This window comes from Pygoscelis adeliae, unplaced genomic scaffold (assembly GCF_000699105.1).
Source record: "Pygoscelis adeliae isolate BGI_AS28 unplaced genomic scaffold, ASM69910v1 Scaffold298, whole genome shotgun sequence".
Taxonomy (NCBI): domain Eukaryota; kingdom Metazoa; phylum Chordata; class Aves; order Sphenisciformes; family Spheniscidae; genus Pygoscelis; species Pygoscelis adeliae.
In genome coordinates, this window is record NW_008825303.1 from 3,331,827 (window position 1) to 3,355,529 (window position 23,703).

At 39.4% G+C, this 23,703-nt stretch overlaps 1 protein-coding gene across 3 annotated transcripts in view; it reads right to left on the bottom strand.

The window, feature by feature from the left end:
• PEAK1 (pseudopodium-enriched atypical kinase 1) overlaps window positions 1–23,703 on the bottom strand; it is a 64,482-nt gene that overhangs the window by 35,918 nt on the left and 4,861 nt on the right. For 2 of the 3 annotated variants that reach the window (XM_009330075.1, XM_009330072.1), the window contains exon 2: window positions 20,064–20,155. The exons of the other annotated variant lie outside the window; for it this stretch is intronic. The gene's annotated coding sequence lies outside the window, so the exon portion shown is untranslated. The remainder of the gene's footprint in view (window positions 1–20,063; window positions 20,156–23,703) is intronic. 3 annotated transcript variants of the gene reach the window in all.

The window sequence follows — 23,703 nt, forward strand, 5'->3', positions numbered from 1 at the left end:
TTCCAAACTCTGCCATTTTAGCACTTTTTTCATCAGAGTCAAATTATAACTGAACAGGTATTTTGTTTGAAGAGACAGGCTGGACTGTAATCCTGGAAAAGTCAGATAAAAATGCTGGGGAAACCCTTCTAGAAAGTCCTGTTTCTTCTCCTTTAGCGTGAGCTAAATAGCGGCAATAAGCCATTCTTATACCCTCAAAACAAAGCTATGGATTTTTAGTCCCTGATTTGTTTCACGTGTAGCTTTTCTACCTACCCTCCCACCCCCAAATAACATTTGCAAAAGAACTGAAAATCTCTTTCAAAGTGAGCCTTTTTATTTCCTGAAACGATCAGCCTTAAGTAAAAACTAAACATGAATCTGCTGTGCTTTATAGTCATTGGAGTATCCAGGATTTGAGAGTTTCATGAATTAATGCCTGAAGATTTTAAGACTTCTAAGCCAAATCCACAAGTCTGGTCTCTTTGTCACTGTTGCATAACTCCAATTATTGGAGACATTTTACTGAGGTGAGGGCATCTGTGTGTCCACCGCTACTTCTGTAAACGTGGGCATTGAAAAATCAATAATTTTATATTCTTACAGACTTCGGGTGAAAATATAGTTGCTGATCACATAGGTACACTGTAAGGGTATTAATAAACGCATTCAGTTAAAGATGCAGCTCTCTATAGAGCCCGTGGTTAGTAACTCAGCAGCAGGACAGCTATGCTGGAATTCACCACGGGCACAACTGGTTTTCATCAGTGTAGCAAACAATAGAAGGCATTAGTAAAACTGACACTTGTATGAATTTGTCAGTCTCCTCACGTACTGCTCTGTGTTTTGGCAAAGGGCTGTCCTATGCTGGAAAACTCTAATAGAGCAATCCTGTTCCAACACCAGATGGGGCTGAAGCCTAACTCTATTAGAGTATCTTCAGACACATTCGTGGTACCAGAGCTATCATATTTCATATGCTGACTAAATATGTTTCCAGACAAAGCTTTTTGCCAAAAAGACAGTGCCAAAAGCTTTCTCTGTATGACCTAAGAGATAGAAAGTCTGCCAGCTAGAGATCTACCCAAACTTTCAGCCTTTGTTTTATATATACAGAGTAAAATGCCTTTGTATTTTTTTGATCTCTGCCAAGATTTGTTGCTTCAACACTTTGCAAGACCATATATTGTAAGCAGGAAAATTACATTAAGAAATAATTCTCCTAAAATCAGAGGGAGAGAGAGCGCGCATATACTAGAATTTTATACCCTGGTTAGCTCTTTCCTTTCATGTATTTAACAAATAAAAGGAGTAAAGCTACACTAATAGGAATCTAAACTAAATGTTTTCTTGGAAAACATATTTCTCCGTTACATAAAACTTCTGAACAAACAATTTAAACAAAAGGGTTAGTGCATGTGTGTGTAGTTTTTAAGATTTAACAGGGTGATGTCATTTCTCCGAAACTGCATAAACTGCACTTGCTCTAGAATCCTATCACAAACCAGAGAGCTTTATGGCGTTCCAGGCTAAGCATTTTCTGCTAATAACGTTGGGGCAGAAATGAGAAAGCACGCTATCGCACACCTTCATATGACTACATTTTTATGTTTTACCGCTGGCTGTACTCACTCTCATTTGCTCAGATACACTGATACTAACCAGTTCTCCTCTAACCCAAATGAGTGCTACACTCAACATATGAACGCGAACTACAGGAAACTTAGCAGAACCTCAACACAACGCTCCAGTCAGAGTAAAAACTACAGCATGGTCATAGCTCTGTGCAAACATACGTCCCACGTCCCAGGAGTACCACCTGCAGCAATTTGGCTTAAAAATAAAATACATGTTGGCATGTCCATGTAAACGCACACGTAACTTGTACACAGAAAATACATAAGAAATGCATAGATATTATAGATCTTTTGCACTTGAACACCTAATGGAAATGGTTTAAACACAACCACGCTCTCTGACATGATTTTTGATACAGTCTGTGAAACAGACAAGAGCCACTGACTTCTCGGGTTTATGAACTACAGCTGGGTTTCCAACTGGCTTTGGCACATGCAGGATGAGCAGTTCCTGTAGCAAGCTTTGACACCGCCTGCAGCTGTAACAAAAGAGGAAGTATGCACCTTCAAACCAGAGGAAATGTATGTTAAAAAAACAGACAAAAGAATTCCAATATTGTGCTACTTGTATACTTAAAATCAGAAGCACTCCTATGCTATTGCAAATTAAATTCATAATGGCCTTTATATGTCTAAACCAGTATTTGTATTCTAACAAAAATTCACACAGTTTCTTCATTGCTGTACAACTAAAAGCGATTTTTCTGATGTTCTCCTCTCCCTTTAAAGAACATACATTTACTGTTTCAACTACAGATTCTCTATTATGAGTGATAATTACAGTGAGAGTGATTATGAGCGATAACAGAAATGAAATCTTCTTTCAGTATTAAAAAATGTAAAACATTCTTTACATGTTCAGGCTACCGCTTCCGTTGCTGTTAACAGCAGCTGCAACTTGGTAGGGGGCAGCAGAGTCCACTGAAGGTAATGAAAACGCACACAAATACAAAACAAAAAGAATATCCTGACACTGTTCATTTCTAGATTCTTACCCTACTCTTCAAAACAAAGAAGGTCAACAAGAGATCCAGGCAGTCACACATCAGATCTCTTAAGCTGCTACAGTGATTAGGTATCTTTTCTTCCATAACTTCCCTGCTTCCGTGACAGCCCATTTAACTGCTAAGGAATGGGAATGTGTACTCTGCAGAGCTCCTGGCTCTTCTGAAATGAGTAGCTTGGATGACAGAACTTACCCGAAGAGACTCAATTTCCACAAAATCAAGGCAGTAACAACCTCAGACATTAAATACAAAACAGCATTAGGCTTCTAAAGAAAGCATTAACAGTAAATACGTAGTATCAACATTGTGCATTTCATCCCTGTATCTCAAAGCCTTTTACGTAAGTTCATAAACATAACTATTCACAATTTATACACGGAAACACTGCAGTGCAGTGATGCTAAGTAACTAAAATTCACCAAGTGAGTCACAGTGACAGGAACAAGTAGAGACAGACAAGTTCTGCTCCTAATGTGGTGCTGCAGCCAGCAGATCATGATACTTCATTCACTAAATGGTTGAGTTAGCGCAGACAGTTTATCAGCTTTAAAGGCCAAATCACTCTTTGTGTAAATGAGACTAATGCTCCTCGTTTCAGCAGATACACAACTGCACACAGGAGGGCTCAGTCTGGCCCTGTTAAGTTGATATCAAACAAAGAGAAACGCAAAAGCTTATTTCACTTTCCAGGTCAGAGGGAGAAGATGACAGATTCAGAGTTGCAGTGCAGAGATGAAGTAATCAGCTGAGATATCCTCGCGTTAGGAAACGGAACCTTGCATAGAAATGCAGAAGTATTTTTGTGGCTCTTATTTGTGGACATCATCTTTGTTGAGTGCACAAAGATAGTAATAAACATGCATTTCAGGCATTTTCCCTTTGTTCTAAGTAATTTCAGGCTGGCGGGTCTCCCTTAGATGCATGCTGGCTGAATCACAATGAAGGCCTTCTCAGTAATACTTTATACTAACATAATCCAATTAAAAGGAACTTAATTGGTGTGCAACATTCCCTACAATTTCAACATTTTAAAAATGAATAGTCTCAGTAAGTACCAGATGGTGACACGCGCTAATTAATCAGGCCTGCTCAATGAATGAGCATATTAAAATGAATGCACCTATTAGGAGTGTTTTCAATGCTGTATGCTGCAAAAAAACTCCCCTTAAATGAATGCCTGCTATATGACTGAGCAATATGCACAAGTGTGCATGTCATCATTTGTAATTGTAACACTATCACTCTTTGATCTCTTCTTAGATTACTAGATACTTGGTACAGATTTCCTTTTGTTTGTCCTCCTCCAGGGATAAGGCATTTAGCTTTAGCATTGCTATCCATAAAAATGGGCCTGCAATTTTTATGCTGCAGAAGAAATTGCATCGACCAACCTTCTTATCGGACAACAGTCCAATAAATTGCTGCTGAACAACCCACGAACCTCTCACCTTTGACAGGCATGTCCTCAGACTGAAAAAATCAGCAATGGGAATCCAACCTAGGTTTCCTATATAGGAGTGCCCAAACACCACAAAACCACTACGGCTTTGTGGTTTTGTCTGAACCACTTACAGGGATCTGGACAGTCATTGATCATCATAAACAATAGTATAAGTCTAACATAACAAGAATAAACCAATGGTTATTCTTTGCCAGTATCTGATTTCTGTTTCTTTTAAACTTTAATATAATCGTAAACGTTTCAAGAGACTTTTTGGAAAAACTGAAATGCTCCAACGTCACACATACTGTCCTGCTCGGGTGGCAACGGGCCGTGGAAACGCTCCATCTCCCAGAGAGTGTTGAGACTTTCTGACTCAGGGCCACTGAACCATCATCTAGCACGGATAACTGGGACCACAAACAAATGTGACATGTGCTAATTAGGTTGTTTTTTTTTGTCCTTCATGCCATTAAAAATAAATTTCTTCTTAAATTTTACATCATCTGTCCAACTTCAAAGGAAAGCAAAACCCCAAGTGAGGCTAACTGCAACATCTGTTAGATACATGAAATATAACGCAGAGGGAAGAGCTTCACAGCCAGAGAAGTCATGGTCCCAATTTGACGGCATGTTGAGAAACACACTTGTTTACATTCAGCACCCAGAAGCACTGTGCTTTGAATAATCTTGCAGCATGTATTAATGAAATGTAAATCAAGCAGGGGAAAAAAAAAAGAAAAAAAAGATGCTATATAGTACCACTGCAGAGTTTGGAAATAAAAGCTAAAGTATCAATATTAAAAAATGTGAGTAGCACGCTCACAGATCTCTCAGCACTTCACAAAGGTGAACGAGCATTTTGTAATACAGGTTTTTGTAGAGAGGAACAGTGACTCACAATTTGGTGAAAGATCAAGAAATAGACCCTGACTCTTAAGTGTGATGCCCAGTTCAGTCACGGCATTTACTTCACATGAGGTATGCCAGGAAAAAATGTGAAACTAAATAATGGCAAACAGCATTATGGACTGCCACAACTTTATTCCCAAAGTGGACTAGTATTCACCAAATATCGGATCATTGTTGTAACAAGCCAGAACTGTGACTATTACTTGTTGTAACAAGCCCGAACTGTCCAAGGCCATGAAATGACAGTTCTGCAGAAAATGCAATGAATCTGCAGTGGATATTGAGGAGGCAATGACCTAGACTAAAAAGTTGCCAACTTACTTTAGAACCACTCTTCAGCACCGTGGTACTGTGCTGCTGAGATATAAGGGGTATGATGGATGGAGAGGGCAACAAAATCACTTCTACCTGAAGTACGGAGAAAAACCCTAGTTGCAACCTTACTGCAAGGCAGTATGAAACAATCAGGAAAACAACTTCAAACTATTTCTGTTTTTAACCTCCCACGCTATATTTTCTCTCATTTAAAGAGAGTTTAAATTACATAAATATTTCATAAAACCAAGTGAGTGAAGAAAACCCTTGAATGTTTTTTCTACCTAAAACCCATAAAAATAAAACATGAGAGAAATAACCAACGAACTGGAGCAAAAACCTGCCTAGGGCTAGACAATCTGTAATGCTTCAGAAGAAAACAGGCATTTCTTTACAATTTACCTAACCCAAAGAGATAATGCCACAGAGCAGGGAAAAGGCAAGAAATATCCTCAGGATCTGCCCAAGCAACCTGATTAGATTCTGCATCATCACACTGAGAACACAAAAAACAATAATAAGGACAAGCTCTCACATTTGGTGTTGAGGCCCAACAGACCAGCCAAGGCATGTATTTGAATACAAACTCTTCTGAGTTCCAATAATAAGAAGAGATTCTTAACTGGAGAAAACTCTTACAAATGTTTCCTTTTGGAAAAAAATCATCATTTAGCATTAATAAAACTTAAATTTATAATGACCATTCAGGTGCATATATATATGATCACATTATAATATCGTTCAGGCAATGGTGCACAGTGTATTCTTTATGGATACTTTTTACTTGCACAGAAAATTAGTTTTCTTTTTTTTACTGTTTTAAAAGAAAAACCCAGTAAGATAAGCCAGACTTGCAAATAGTTTGTTTACCTTGCTTCTTAAAAAGGGCTGTGTACAACAGTCCAAAATCTAGCAGCAACTTAAGGGTAAGCACATCAGCTGACAGGAACAAGCATGATAACGATAATTAAAAAAATAAATCCTCAATTTCAGTGCATTTGAGTTTGTCCCAACTCTATTTAAGCAAAATCATGAGAACTAAGCCCTTCACAGCATATTAAAAATGCACTGGTATGACTATACCTTGACCAATCTAATTACTTAGAGCCCTTGCCCGGGCTCACTTGAAATCCTGCCCTTTGATCTTTTTTGCCCGTTGTTTAAGCACATGAAAACACCTAGAGCAATAAAGTTTACCAAACCTTTACTAAACCTCTCCAGAATGTATTCACAATAAACAACAAAGAAATACCTGAAAAACATTATACTGCTTCTATAGTTACAAAACCCAGTTAACGGTTGTGGTTAACCTTCTGCTGAGCACAGCTTGAGAATGAAAACGGTGTATATCATCACCGTATTATTGAATCCATCAATTCTGCAACTCCAATTTACTTAAAACTCTCTCCCTTGGACTACTGCAACCTCTGGCTCCAAAGATCTTTACGCTGAGCCCCTGATGCAGCAAAACCCACAATTGCCAAAAACATCAATTTCAGTTGAGCAAAGTAACTTGTGGAAAGCAAAATGCAAAACAGTATTAGAAAGGATATGAAGGATCTCACTAAAAAGTAGCCAAAGACAAACAAAACACTGTAGTATCAGGAGCAGATAACTTATGAGAGAATTAGTGGATTGCAGCCAGTGTAAGAGGTCGGCTATAATACAGAAGAGAAAACACACTGCAGAGAAGCCAGATGATTACTCTCAGTCTCAACCCCCTCCCCAAGATCCTTATGAGTTATTAAATAAAGACTTGAGAGAATTAAGTCTAAAAATAAAACACTCAGCCATTATAAAAAACGAGATATTAAAAATAACTGATAAATTAAGAGCAACAACACAGTAGGGCTGGACTGTGTAAAGCCAAGAACAGTGGAGAAATTTGAGAACGAGGTGGCTGAGCTACACATAAAATTATGTGGCCCTTTATCGTCAGAGCCAGTACAGCAAGGAGCTAAGCACAGTATGAATGGGACACGTTTTTCATCATGACGTCTATCAAGGAAACTTGCTCTTCTTCCTACCAAACAACGAAATAACGGGCAAAAGAGAAATGACACAATTTTATTTGAAGTTTTTAAGAAGTTCTCACAAATTACTAACTGCAGGACATGCAAATGGTGCAACAGAATACTCAAGGCAACCAGCAGATTACGTGCTTTCAGTGTAAGAAAATCAATGATACGACTTACTGAATATTGCGTTCAGTTCTATTTATGACATCTCAGGAAGAAATGCGGCATAAACCAACCACAAAAATATTTTAAGGGACGAAAAGCTTTCCATATTGTGAAACAAAGAGATTAGGATAGTTTAGTTTAGAATTGAGACAAAATAATATTAAATGATCCATCACATAAAGAAGATAGACTGGGTGCTCCCATTTAGTGTCTGTCTCAAAAAAGGAGCAACAAGCCCAATGCAGCATATTAAAATCAGTAAAAAGAAAATTATTCCATATAAAACGCTTCCTGAAACAAGGTGGCACTGAGATCAAGAGGTCAGCTGGATTCAGAAAACGGTTAGGCATTTATACATAGGACGAGACACTGAGAGTTGTATTAGGCGGGGTAAATCCAAAGCTTCTAATTTCAGTGCTTAAACAAAGCATTAACTATTTGAGTTGAGAAGGAAATTAGCTCATTAGCAGATTATTCCTTTACCGCCCATTTAGGAAGTTTGGGCAGCGTGAAGGAGAGGGCCGCTGGGGGAGGGCGGGTGCCGGAGCACAGCCAGCACGGTTCCACTGCAGTACGCTTCCTGGCGCTACGCTGCATGCGAGGTACCCGTCTCAGGAAATCGTGCACCAGCTGTCAGTCTCTTCACGCTCGCAGATCTCATTCTCCCACTTCACCAGATCTGATGCACCAAAGAACCACAGAATGCAAGACGTTGTCTTAAAGATTCCTGGTCTAGACTCTTCCATCCAACCTGCGCTACATGTCCCTTCCACCTCTGTATGGCACGTCCCTTTTGTTTAGGATTTTACCTACATAGGCCTGCCTTTGGCAAGGCCCTTCTCAAAATTGATCTCTTTGATAACAACACGATTCCGATTTTTCCTTTTTATCAGATCCTACTCTTTCTTTTCAGTGTTTTTAGTTTAATGTAGCACAATAACTAAATGGTGAAATACTACTAATATCCCCTTATCTCCCAGTGGTAAGGCCTGTCTCTTCTCCTCCCACACTTTGTTTTGTCACTCTTGTGCCAGGCTTATATCTCAGCCCTGGAAACATTCTTTGGGTTCATTTCTAATTTTTATAACTGCACGATCACGTTTGATATTGGGCAACTGGGACCTCAGGCTATAAACTACTTGGGCCAAGTGACACCGTGTTACACTCGCACGTGTTCTGCAATGATCCATACAAATCCATAGCAATGCGTAAGTGAGATGGCAGTAATTACAAAGGTAAGGAAGCCAGATGGGAGTCTTACAAAAGATTAGTACTGTTTGAATGTTGTCATACTACAAGATAGAAAAATGAGGATAAGATGACAAAGGAATGATATAAAAGGGATTTTTCTCTACAACTAACCTAAGCAATTTAACTTTTGAAGAAACATACATTACTAGTTTATGGTGGAAAATATAAATAAAAATAAGCCACATACTGATATCTCATTCACTACTTGGTGGAGCGAGTGCCCGGAAAGGGCTTGAATCTTTGCAAAAACTCCTTCAGTTTCCTGTTCCACAGCAACCATCTCCTCCCACCGCCTTCCACCTGGTGCAGTCATTTTGCCTTGGTCCTTGCATCTATGATCAAAGACAGACATTCTAATTGGAGGATCTCTTTGGTAATCTTGAGAAACTAGCTACAGGTAATTTTTTTGGCCATCAAAGCTAGTTCAAGCAGCTTATTCTCACTCAGACTATTCTTCTAATTAGTATGTCATTTATTCATCCCAATAAGCTACTTTACCAGGCATGATGAATGCAAGTAATTTTGATCTGCAGTCATAAGCCACAGCAATGAAATGAGTGATGAGCCATAAGTCAGAAGGTTAAAGATATTGTTTAGTAGCGTTGAAGTTAAAAAGAAAACAACGATGATGCTTTACAACAGATATTCTTAGGTACTCCTTATGCTTTACCTAGAATCCATGCCCATAAAATGGGAAGCCACCGCTGATGAGAATGCTATTAGGGATAAAAAGCACCATCATAGGTGAAATTTTATTCAGAAAAGGAATTAGCAGCTACTGAAATTGTATGCTTTTAGCATTCATAATAAACAAGAATTGATTTTTTACTTCTTCTGATGATTAAGTGTTGTGTCTGACCATCTTTTAGGATAACGCACCCCCAAACACCAGGATTGCGTTCTCTGTAGTTTCTTTATGCATTACCCTGCACAGATTTCCACTACACTGCAAAGCAGTATCAGTCAGAGGTAGGAAGAGGTACTGTTCCGTAACTGTGTGTGCACAGGTTCTCACAGAGAACTCAGTTGTGCAGACAAAACAAGGCTCCTGCTAACACAGAGCCTTCTGCTTCTTTTTACCGTTCGGTGCCAAAGTGGATTTACCATAATGGTATCAAATACAACTACCTACGGTATAAATGATTCACCAAGTATAAAATCCTAGTATGCTTGTAACAGCAGTGTGGAAACAGACCCAAAAGGTAAGAAAATGAATACCTTACTTCATTTAAAACATTCTCTTGTGGCCCACTGAGAACCCTCCAGTAGTTCTCATGCTCTTTACCCTGATCATCAAGTTAGCAATATCACAGCCCCTGGAAAATCTTCAAGTCCACAACACAGCAGTGTTCCAGGCACCTTGGGAGGGACTCCGTGATGCAGCTGTATCCCTCCATGGTGACGGAAAAGGACTAACAGCACAACACAGGGCATCTAACAGTCAGCAATCATCTTTTTAGACTACCAAAAAAGACAGGATGTAGGACAGGGGGGGAAAACCCAAACAAACCAACAGTAATTTATTTTAGTCCACAAAACCTGATTCCATACTTAAAAATAATCCATACATGGAGGAGCTATGCAGTGAAGGCATCATTAAATACAATCAAGGACAGAATCAGAAAGGAAATGTAATAGAAATTCTGTATTAGTTTTCATCTTTACATTCAATGACTGTTTTTTGCAGCTAGGGAATTTGCTCAATTGACTTCATAAGAGAAGAAACACCCTCATTTTCAAGGATGGATGTTTAAACCCATCAAGTATGTAAACCACTATAATCTTTACCCCAATGCTGCAAAACAAGGAAAGGGAAAGAAGGAATCGCTTACTGCTTCTGAGAAGGCTGACTTCACGTGGGCAAAACCTAACCTAAGAACCAGTCTGCTCTGTGGGCAGCAGGAGCATCCAGCTGCATCCAGGCACTTAAAAACCAGAGGTGGCTTATCACAGAGCAACAGCATCCAGACTCGAGCCAGGCACACCCTCCCACCGCTCCTTTTGCTCCGAGCGTTCCTGTGAGCCCAGGGTGCCCACAAAGCTGTTCCTTCCACCTATGACAGCCATGCTGTCAGAGCGCTCAGATACTAATTAAGAGGCTGCTGATCATACTTGAGAATAACTAGCTTGAAACCTAGCCAGTGCTCGTTCATGGGTCAGGACACAGTATGAAACAACAAAACTGAAGCACTGTAAACAAGCTCTAGCAAAGGAAAGAGAAAGAAAATCAACACGAACGTTTGTTTTCAGAAATGGTACTCAAATTCTTTCTTTAGTTGTTCTTTACAGATAGAAATGTTTTCCTAAAGGAGTTGATTGCCAAACAAACATTGCTACTTGTACTTGACAGAATCCTAAAAATGCAAAGCTTTTTCTATCCAGAAAAAACACAATGTGAATTTTCTAGTCTTGTACCGCTAAGATGACTCAATACTAATCTACGGGGATCTGAAGGTAAAAGCAGAATCACGCTCATCTGAATTCTTTCCCTTTCGAACAAGGTTTTTCTGACAGTATACTTTATTAGCACACGGGACCGCTACGAGTCCACCCTTGTGCAGAAATGGATTTCGCAGAAACCACGCTAAGCCCAGGGCAATTACATTCTGTCACTGCCAACCCACGTAAAATATGAAAGGCTGCTACTACCTGCCCTCTTGGAGGGTCTCGAGGGACGTTTTATTCCTGCCATATGCAACACTATGCCATTTTGAACTAAACTTGTTAACAATACTAAGAACCAGTCTAAGAGAACCTGAGAGACCGAGACCAACTCCCCCGTCCATGTAAGCAGCATCAAGTTGCAAGGCAGTAGCAATGCTCTTCCCACTGCTCCCTGTTGAGGTCCTGGGCTCAGTCTCTATAGACAGGTCAGGAGATGATATAAATACTCCATCAAATGAGGAAAATTGCTCAGGAATTGAAATCATGCTTCCGCAATACCGCTTCATCAACACTATGCACAAGAAGGTGATGCGTATGCCAGGTATCCCAAGTATGGTCCATAGAAGAGACTACATGCTCTCTGTAGTACTTAATCTTGCAATTTATACAGAAAAAAATCTGTACGGCAGATTTCAAGGTTATGGGCTCAAACTTGGCTTCATAACACATGGTGGCATATGTTAGAGTTTTATAAACAGTGTATGGGTTCCCAACTGTTAGTCAAACGGTGAATTGTGATGGTAATTGCAACAGCTATACAACACAGTGTTACTCATTTCTTTTGCCCTCATACTTAAGAAGTACTATTGGTTCTACTTTGCCTTTTTTTAATAAAAAAAAAAAGAGCAAGTTGAGCTCTCAAGTCATCTCTGTAAAACAAGCTGCTCAAACCTTTAATCACTAGTGACTTCTGTGAATTGTTATTCGCACCCTTGGACTGTTGCTCTCCAAAAGACAACACAGCGCTCCTGGACCTTCATACCAGCGACAAACACAATGGAAAGAAACCCTCCCTACTCTTGGAATAGATTCCTCCACATGTGGAGCCCAAGCACTGCCCTTTTAAGTCCAGACTGTTATCCAGAACTCATGATAACGGGGCGGTCGTGACTTCCACAAGCTTCTGAGGATTTTCACTTGTCTCAGTGGAGTCAGGCAAGCCTGGTCTAAACTCTTCATTCCCAGTTTACAACTGCACATAATAAATGCAAATTATTTGCTCAAGCCTTTTTTTGATGTAATCAGTGAGTATCTCTGCTTTCAAATTTCCTGCTCTCCCTACTTACATTTTCTTTCAGACTACTCATAAAAAAACCTTGACTAATTTTAGGACAAAGATTAATAGCATCCCACGCCAGCTCCGTAACAACCTCCTACTTACAGTTTCAGACCTATCACCTACTGCCAGGCCTAATCCACATAACATATACCGCATTTTTATTATTTTAGTTTCTTAATAACAATATAGCAAACTATGAAATTAAAATATACTATATTTAAAAGTTAATTTAGCCTTTTGTATACTTGTTAACGAAGATACCTATTCATAGCTCACTAAAATTCAGCATCTGGAAAGAAGACATACAGAGGCATGAGGAAGAGAGGACACGTGGTTTTGCAGATACAATGAATTTGTGTTTTATTTTAAAGCTATTTAAAAAAGCAAACCTTTTGGTTTGCAACACTGTCCAGCAGTTATTCAACAGAAAAAAGAGTCAGGCAATTTACATAAAGATTCAAGGTTTACTTTTTTAGATTTCCACAGAGATTTGTAGAAATATTTTTTGGCATAACCAGAAAATTAATCACTACTAACTTCACCTTCTATGGCTGTTTTAAGTACCCCCCAACTCAAATAATTTCTCATGTAACAATCACTCAGAAAAGTGTCAGCTTTTTGAAGTCAGCTGTTTTAAAAAGCCTTTTGTTGAAACCAAGTGATCTCAAAGTCTTAATCTTGATAGAAATTGCAATATGTCAAACTCAATAAAGGCAGCAGAACTATGTTTGGTTGCCAGAATGCACTATGTAAAAAAAAAATTAAATTATGAAATTCGATAATAGGCTATTTATCAGCTGCTTATCACATCCGTATGCAGTTTTAGGACTTGGCTCCTGTGCTGCTTTATACAAGTATGCTGAGAAACTGAAGCAGATTTGCTCTGCGCTGTGCAGGTTTCTCAATACATGTTAAGACAAAAATTTTTGCTACATAAAAGTGTTGGGGTTTTTTTTTTTTCTTCTCTCTGTAGAGAGCAAAATAATTTCCTTACTTTCATATGGTATTGCAGGGACAAGAAGACTAAAGAGTAAAGCGGAAGGACCCAGCGGAAAGACCCAAAAAAGCTAAGAGCATTTCTCAGGATACACCGGTTATAAAGAGCAGCTCCATATAACCTCCCATTTACGTTCACCTCTAGTTCTGCCAAGGCAAGGTTATTGCCTTATAAAACACGGCAGCGTTCAGCAGACAGCACCGCGACAGAGCCGACCCGCTCCGCTTTGACTCTCCGAGTTGCTCTCGGCTGGTGTCAGGAAGCAGGTGCACAGCCAGTTACACTCGCAGCATTTTAGCGGTGCTTCTGCTTTGCTCCAGTTGACTGCTATTCTGCTGCCAACCCCGCTGCGTTTTGCCAAATGCAATTCAGTACCAACATACTGTACTTCTGTTCCAGCAGAGAATTCTTCCAAGTCTGATATAATTCAACACGATTAACAAACGGGCGGTTTCGTAATGCTAATTAGCACTGTGTAGTCGGGAGATAGACTGTAGGCCTCTATCTCTAATGTCCTACGTTAAATTTGTTCTCTAGACATAAAAGACCGGTACATTAACCATGTCTTATTTTCACATTTTTCTTTTCAGAGAAGCCTGGATGAATCATAATGTACACAGATAGTCTGAAACACTCAGCAGATGATTTCGCTTAAATCTCAAGTAAGACAAATTAGACGAGATCTTCAATCACTGCCTTGGGATGTGTGGGCGATCTATTACATTTTACAAGCAACAGCATTTGGAAAAATGCAGTTTTCACTCTTCAGCCACTGTACTCTTTTAATTACATGCTAAAACTTGGAGAAATAAGAACTGGGAAGGAAAAGAGCAGAAGAGAGACTCCACAGAGATAACGAGATGGCTGCTTGATGAAATTAGGCAACATCATGTTTAACCTCTGCAGTGCTGTGCTAAAGAAGGAAAAACGCAAACTCCTCATACTGCCCATGCATTCCCTTTTAGCCACGGAGCCGTTCTGCAGTAACCAGTTTTAAGGAAGGTATGAAGCTCTAGCAGCAAGTTCACTACTTGAGTGAGGGTTTTTATTTTATAGGGTAGGATGGAAGAACTAGTTTGAGGCTATGTAAAAGTAATAAAATAAATTCCGCCTCAAATCTCTGTAAACCTTTAATATGCCAGGATCCATAGACAAATGAAAGTCTCAGATCATCTCCAGAATCTTACTGCTTGGTATGCCTATTCATTTCCTGGTGCACACTTTATCTTTACACTCTAAAAATAAAGCGTGAAGAAAGAAATCAGGAAAAGCTGTCAAACTAATTTTTTTTTCAAGTTCAATTTCAATCTTCCCGATGAAGAATGTGATTCAAAAACTCTTGTAGTTATTTTTGTCCAAGGATTGTAATTTTTTTAGGCTGTTTGGATGGATTTGATAAGTTATCCCACAACAATGTGGACAATACCTTTGTTATCTTGTAGATGCAAACACTGGATTGTTATACCAAGATTCAGCATTACTACTACCGCGAAACACACTCAAACAGATCTCAGGTGAGTACATGCTTTTCTTACAGTGGTAACCAAGTGGAGAGTCTTACGTGTTCAATGGTCATGCATCAGGTGCCTGGCTTAGAAGTTTTGCAAATGGAACTAAAGCACAACTGAGAGTACTACTTCCCTTCAATGTTATTATTGTAACATAGGGGGATAAACGTAATACTGCAAGTATACAACTTTAACTGAAATGTAAACTGCTTCTTGATATTGTCTCTTTCGCTTCTCCTTTTCTAATCAGGTAAGTGATTCTAAAAATGGCTGTGCCCAAAACATTTGAGAAGGAGATTGAAATCACTATCTGGAAGTTAAGCACAGTAGTAGTTTAGGGGTTAAAGTCACATGAATAGTGCCTTCTTTAAAAATACACCTGTATAGTTTGTATATTGTAGTAGCAGAGAAGTATATACTATACATATTTATAAACACACACACAAAAAGGAAAAAATCCGCAAGTATGAAATATGTTGGTGTGTTTCTGAGATCTTCAGACTGAGATCTACGCAAGACACGCATCACAGGCAGAAAGCTAAAATAAGCATGACCAGATAAAAGAGGACTTAAAACTGAGAAAATATGATGAAAAAAAGGAAAAAACTGTACTAGCAATGAACCCCAGGAGAAATTAATTGCAACAGCCAGCTTATCCCAGGGAAAGATGTAAACCTACCGTATGTTTAAAATGTATCTCTACAGAAACCAGCCTATCAGAATATAGCTGACAATGATATAGAAAACCCAGCTAGACACTACCGTAGCTGACTCCATGGGTGATTGTATGGCTTTGCCCACAGCAACGGTTTTAGGAACGATTCCCAGCGTTGCCTTCGCAGGGGTCTGCTGTACCATTGGGAACGTTTCACCACCACACCATTTGAACTGTTCAAAGCAAAACTTTAGCCCATGGTGAATGTAAGCAGTGACGGCTGTTTGCTGCAGCACTTTGGCTGGTACGGGTGGCCGAAGGAGGTGGTTCTTTGTGTAGTATTCACCGAAATACATGCAGTCATAGAGATCTACACATCATTTACAAAGTTCCAGTAAATAACTTCCAACACAGAAAATACAATCCAGCTTTTAGATAAGCACTGTAAATCTTAATTAATATAGTAACTTTGTGGACACGAGCACATGCAGTTTATGGCAATTTCTTTACTTTAAAGAGGAGGAGGGGAGAAGTTATAATACATTATGTTATGAGCAAGGAACTTCCAAACCCAGTTCTAAAATTATCTTCAGCTTTGATAAATCAACAAACTATTTCCCCCTCCCTTTTGCCTACTTCTAAAGTCTTTCTTCTTTCTCCTCTCCTTAGACTGCTCATGTGCTTAATCTGATCAAAATTCTTTAAGGATGTCAAGGGGATAAATACTGCTATTAACAGCTACTAGTTTCCATTTGCTTTTTAGAAATGGGTGCATTGCACTTTGAGGCATTATATACGCTATTAGGTATTCACAGGATGCACTGTTACCGAGAGACAATACGCAGAGGAAGAAGTGGAGACTAAAACATTTTTTGCATTAACAGAAGGATCCTCCAAGCGGTTTGCAGAGTGTGCTCCAGGGCCGTTCAATTGTTCTACAGTGTTAGTATTTCAAGCAGAAGATGCTTAACTCTGTTTCTTCCAGGACCAAAGTATAAATGCAGGGAATCAGGTATTTATCCAGTACAGGTAACAGATTTCTACCTAGCAAATTTCTGCAACTTAAGGGTAAATGATGCATGAAAAATGTATTCTCATTAAATGTTGAACACAAGCGTTTTAACAGAAAAGTAGGGAACGCGGCAACGATCTCTGTGTTTTGTCATCACCAACAACGGCAGCCCTACAGCCCCGAGGAGCCTACAGTTCCTACCAATCTGCGATCAAATTAATAAAGAGCAAGTGCAGCTTCAAAGAAATTATGGGTACTTTGTTATGTGCATTCAGAAAGAGACAGCCGTGAAGCATTGCCTTGCTAAATGTTATAAAAGTTCTTATAAATATTCATGTGCAGCATTTGTACTCTAAGCATTTAATAATTTCTTTACAAAAAAGGAACGGAGGGAAGGGGAGAAGAAGAAATTACTGTTTCCTCAGTTCCAAAGAGTTCAAGGCAACAGAAGACAAACTTGCGCACAAGTGCTCTATAAATTATACAGCGCCAAAACCAGAAACTTACAAACAAGAGAATGTTTTCAGGTAGATTTTTTTTTTAATTACATCTGAAGTTTTAAAATAGTTTGCAGGTACTAAACTAATGATTTTTGCATCATTTGAATTACTTGAATTTGGATTTTGATCATTTGAATTTCTATGTCATTAGCTTTTGAAGAACAAGATTGATCTGTTGCTTCTGACATTTGTATGAAGACAGATTTAGTTGGCTGTACTTCTCTGCATTTTCAAACCCCCGTTGTCAAAGACGGACCTAAGGACACAGCACCAGATAAACCCGGCTGCTTTGCAATGGCAAGGCATTGTGCAACTCAGAAACTCGATCCACCCGTACACAGCTGTTGTGAGCTAAAATAGCAAGACTGACAATCCTGCCATCACCCCCTGAAAGCACCGCATTTCTAACTATATTCTATGGCATGCAGCCTCTTGATTAAGCCTCTCAGACTTAAAGTTTATCAATACTACTGTGAATTAATATAAATATGTAATACATGCTGACGATACAAAAGCCTGTTCACAAGTGGCTTGTGCACAAAAGAGAAAAGAGATTGCAAAACAGCTCTGACATAAAATTATAAACCTAATTTAAGAGCTAAAAGATGTAGAGTAATAACATCTGAACTCCTCGGAAATCACACAAGCAGAGAGAGTGGTGAGGGACCAGCTTAGACCTGCATTGCTGTGACCCTGCCTCCAAGCCAGACCAAGATAACCGACTCTCTGCCTCTGACATTCTTTTACCTACCCTTTTGTACCAGGAACATCACTTCTTGTCTGAGAAACACATGTTACACTAGAGCTTTGGGTGTGAATATCTTTGCAGTATCTTTTCAGATACCACACTCTGGACATACGTCCCCATTCAAGATGCTATACAGCTAGAGGGAAAAAAATCATCTAAGGAGATGCTTATTGTAGACCCAACTCCTTCACACATACCTTACTTGGCAAGTAGACCTACTGTTGGCTGAATAGGGTGGTAAAGCAACATTAATAGCGGAAGAGGCTTATTGCTATGGTACTTTTGGTTCCCTCTTGTATCAGTCAAGTCAGATTGCTGTCAGATGTACCTGACTCTGCTCTCAGGTGTACCGGACAAGTCTCAGTGGAGTCATTCCAGGCACATACCATGTTTAGAAATACAAAGCAAAATGAAAAGTGGTGCTGCCTTTTACTTCCCTCAGGAAAACTGCCTCTTGCAAATGGTTTTTATAATTTTCATTATATCCTGTTTGATTTGCTTTACCATCTTGACTGGAACAATAGCCAAGACATAATAAAAAAAGATTTTTCCACAGGCTGGTTCTAATTACATTAAATCTCAAGTGAGACAGGACATTTAAATAAGAAACAACTGCAGAGTCTGAGATAACAACATACCAAGATACTAGGCTTTTTGAGAGTACCGTTAAAATGACGCATCAAACATTACACTGTACTCCAATCACGTTTCAACATGAAAGCCATTTCTTCTGTGGCACACTGCTGCAGAAAGAGGGTTAGCAGTTATTGCGGTCAATGTTCAACTCTGAACAATTACGAGACATTATCCCTCATGCTGGAAGCTACATAGATCTTCGTAACACAAACAGCGCGATACATGCTTAAACTTCTGCACGAGGTGAGGCAGTCGGGGATGCGGGGTCACTGTAGGATTAATCACCTCATGAACCACAAATGCAGAGTTGAAGAAGTTTTGAAGAGCTCCTGGATTTTGTTGTAAGTTGTACCTTTTTGTCATGATAACCAAATTCTCTTTTAATGTGCTTGGAAAACATACCATCTTTAGATTGCTGAAAACCACTGAAATACAAACATGCTAAATGGAGACCGTGGCTATGTGGTCTATAAACAGTGAAACCTGTCATAGTCCCAAAGTTTGCACGTTTCATGTTATAAGCCACCACTCAGCTGTGCCTCCAGTATTGGTGCTTGTGGGACCCTGCAGCAAATTCCCCTGCTGGAAACCAAAACTGAAGAAAGGGAACTTAGGTAGGGAAGGAAGGAACTGAATTACTCCTCCCCTGCCTCCCTTTCCTTTGGCTACGTGCTTGACCAGGCTAAAGGGAAGGAGAATGCTTGGCCTGGAGGAACGGGGGGAGGACAGTGCATCAATTCCCTTTGCTCGCAGCTAGTTACTAGACCGACTTAACTAACATCAAACCATGCATAAGTGATTCACTAGTGCATGGCTAGAGCTGATGTACATACAGATTTGGATATCGGTTACTTATCTCTTCAGCTGTTTTTCCGTAGTCGTCATAGTAAAATTTCAAGGAAGTTATCTAGATAGATACTGAGGATTAAGAGACTCACTTTCAGTCAATAAACAGAATCTGTGATTCTAAATTCTATGCTTGGAGAATATAAACTTTCACAGCAGCAGTTCAGTAAGTAAAGCCTTCCTGTCTGAATAGCAAAACGCATATTAATTCTCTATTAAAAATGTAATCAAGAACACAAAAGAAAATTGAAAAAGTTTATTTCAGCACACAAAATAAAGTTTATTTTCTTGTGTGTATATTCTACACTTCAGACCTGCAACACAAAGTGCTCTTATGCACTAATTACTCATGTTTGTCTAGCGAACAATGCCACGGCACTGAAGAATGCTCACATGCAGAAAGTTGAGTAGTTACACTTATATGACCACAGTGCAAAAAACGTTTTCTAAATGCAGCTCAGAGATATCTGCACAGCCACTGCTGGAGATGCCTGTCTGAACAGACCTAAATCTGAAAAGAAAACGCAGACAGATACGAAGGTAATCAGTAAGAGACACATGCAACTATTACTATCTAGGAAAATATTTAATTTGCATTAATAAAGAAGGAATTTAACTTGTACATCTTTATCAACTATTGTTTTCGTTAACTTCCTTCAGGCCCTTATGCTTGTAAGACATTTGTAAACTCAAGTTAGTTGAAGATGCTCACCTTCATGTACCCTCACCACTTCTCTTGTACTGGCTCTGCTGTTCTGCTGACACCTCTGAACCAACTCAGCCTTCAAACTGCAGCAAATCAACCTGTGGATGGGGAGGAAAGGTCATTTTCTGCCAGGTCAGCAAGTTGAATGGGCTCATGAAGACAAGCAATAAGCACCAAACATTCAGCCACAGAGGGGACAACACTGCATGGCTAGGAGCAGCAGTGAGGTTGCTGTTGTAGCTCTGCTACCCTCCGCACCCCAAGAAGTAGTAGTCAATAGAGATTTCAGCAGATGAACAGTAGCAAGTTTTATGTAGGCATGGTGGCAAGACAGAAACTGTTCTGAAGCTCTTGGGCTCACATTGACTTACTGTGTTGCATAAAAACTTTCCGTTCTGCTCAAGTATACCTTCAAAAGAATACTGCAGTCCTTTAAAATTACGGGAGCGGTCTGTCACCATCTCTGCGGCAAGGGCCACATTAGCACCATTCTTCTGTCCAACAGATTCCCTAGCGCCAAATGTTTTCCTTGGGAACTGTCAGTAGCTCAGGTAAATCACAAAAGACATGGCCTTGTTTTACCTGTTCTCAAGATACAGACTAGCGTACTTCACATGGGGCTATGCGCTGGTATTATCTATTTGCAGACGCTCTTAAAATAATCATGTGAATTAACTTTTTTTTTCTTTGCACAGTTCCTGGCAAATACCTTCCACATTGGATACCACTTAAATGCCAATGCGTAATTTCACATGCAAATTAAACAAAAGGCTATTCCTTCCCCAAAGAGAATAATAATTTGAGAACTTGCTAGTCTTGATTGTAAGTTGAAATAAAGGCTGATAACGGAGGCTGCACAGAGCATAGGTCATGATGACCCAAGTACTGAAAAGAGAAGGCAAGATGAGGAGTGTTTCCTGAAGCTGGGACATCCATAAAAGCGAATGCCACTACTGCAGTGCTAGTAATTCAGCAGCCTAAGGACAAAAAACCAGACTTACTTCAACAAATTGGATGTGATATATCCAGCACTTTTAGTGCTGTATCCCATGGCTACTGAATTACTGAATCTTCATTGACTGTTTTATGTCACGCGCACTCCTGATTTGCTATCCGAGTTTCTTCCTACACAGGCTGGTGGTCTCTCATTAAGACCAAGATTTACAGAGCACAGATTTCAGATTTTATAGAACCCACTGTGCTTTCTAAAGATCCACCTTTTCTTCTAATCAACCAAAATAACACTTTTTGGCTAGGACTCCTGGCATTTGGGTTTTTGTTTGAGACTTGCCATGCATATTTCTCAGTCAGACCTCCAAGGATGTTAATAAGTTACCCGTACAGCCTCTCCCACTATTTGCCCTCCTTTAATTCTTTGAAATACAAATTCTTTTATGTTACAGGAAATGAGGACAACAGAAAGCTGCAGATCCCATGAATGTAAAAATCGTCTTGAAGGCATGGAACAATTCAGCCCTAATTACAGCCAGCTGGAATCTGCTCTCTTTGCAGTGATACTGAGATAATTAACCAAATACTGACTGATGCAAGACGCAAGTATGTGACTACTGCTCAGATAGCAAGGTTGATTTTTGTATCCATCACTAAAATCAAACTTAATGGCTATTATCAGCTGAAGTCTTGAAAATCAGTGGCACACAGTCATACAGTTAGGCAAGGATTAATCTTCCTCCAGTGAGCTTGGTGCTATCTTTCTTTAGCTGCGCAAGAAATGTCTTTTCCATTAAAAAAGCAAACTCATAAATTTTGATTAATTTAATGTCCCCTTAATACCTGTGAATTCACTCAGTTTAAGCCCTAAACGTAAATACACTGAAGCCACAACACTGATGTAATAAAATAAACCCCAAAATGTTCAGAGAGGCATTACTGCAGTAATACATGTATCTCACGGTATGCCATCTTTAAATTTGTGGGTTTGTGTTTCTTCCGCAGTAAGCTTTATGTGGAAGTTGAAACCAAGTAGTACTATGCCAAAAGTCAAATATACTGATTTGACTGCCAATACTGATACTCTAAAACTATTATGAAAGAGGATGGCAGAGACAGCGCTCAAGAAGTCTGAAATGTTTGGAAGGCGGAACTGCTAACGCATCCCTTCTTCTGCTTGTAATGGAATACATCTGTAAATTGTTAGGTACCTGAATTGTATTTGCAGCGAAAATCAAATCTGAAAGAGGAAGTCAGTACAAACAAGAGAAAGTTGTCTTCCCCAATTCTATTTTCAGCAGTCCTTTCCCTGAAAATATGAATTTTTAGACGGATTCAATCCCTCTGACTGGTTATACAGCTAGTCAGTGCTGCACTGATCAGCAGAAAACATTTTGTCACTGCTTTTCATCAAGTGATAGCTCCTACCACTTTTATTTCTAGTTACTAGCTCAAGAAATCTACTGTGAAAAATTTGAAATATTTTAACCTGGTAAAGATGTTCGCAAAAACAGCGGTACACCAGAGAAGTTGTTGGTAAAGACGCAGTGCAACGAGAAACATAACTCATCAATAATTGTTAGATCTTGGGTAGGGCCATAAAGAAGAAAAACATCATGCATCTCAGTAGCGTACTAGAAGTGTTCTTAAAAAATCTGGGTGGGGAGGCAAGAATCTAAAGAATCTGGAATAGGGATCCTTTTCATTTTGTACTTTATTTGTCCTCACACCTTCTTATCTAGTATTGAAAAAGAAACAATCCCAATTATGTTTGCACACTGCCTAACATACTCCTTCAGTAAGAAAAGTCTGAATTTTGTTAAATATCTTTGGAATGCCACTGCAACGCAAATCACAAAGCGTCACCACAACAGTGCAAGTTAAACTGTAACCTGCAGTTTTTCTCTGGAGAATACACAGAGTTTTTATTACCAGAAATGGAAAGTAATGGAATAAAAATAAAAGCTTAGCAAAAAAAATAGGTTAACTCGCATAGAGAATGACATATAAGACACGGCTGAAAAAGAAAGCAAGCCAGGTATTTTTGGAATTATTTAGAAGTCTATTAAAGCCCCTACCTATTCACCTATGACGCATTTTTGCTTAAAACATATATATGCTAATGTTCATATTTAAGATAGTGATGATTGGGCTGAAAAAATCCTGCTTCGTAAGAACAAAGGGAGAAAGACTGCATCATCAGCAATTGTTTCTGAAAGCATTTTCAGAGACTTATACTGAAGAGAGTTAAGGAAATTCATGTTCGAAAGGAAAAGTTGCATTGTGGATAAATAGCTAGGAAACCCTTTGAATCTGAGAAGCCTCCAATATTCCTACCATTTTGTGTTAAAAGGCGAGATAAGAGATGTTGCTGCTGTATGAGGTGGACGCTGTAGTGTACGGGGGGGGCTGACCCTGGCCAGAGCCTGGGGACAGTGGGACTACCTGCACTCGACAAGACGCTAGCAGCTTCCAGTGTTTCAAATGCATACCTAGGTGACTGCGTTACGAAATGCCTGCGCTGAAAGAAGTGAAGACATCCTCTCTTCACACAGTGTGCAGCGCTGCTGCCTTGGTTCTGTTTCTCAGGTGTAGTTTTAGATGTGGCTGCTTTCTGTTCCCTTTCCTTCACTCTGCTCTTGACATTAACAGACAGGCCAGAAGTATGATATTTACATAACTGCCTATATGCCAT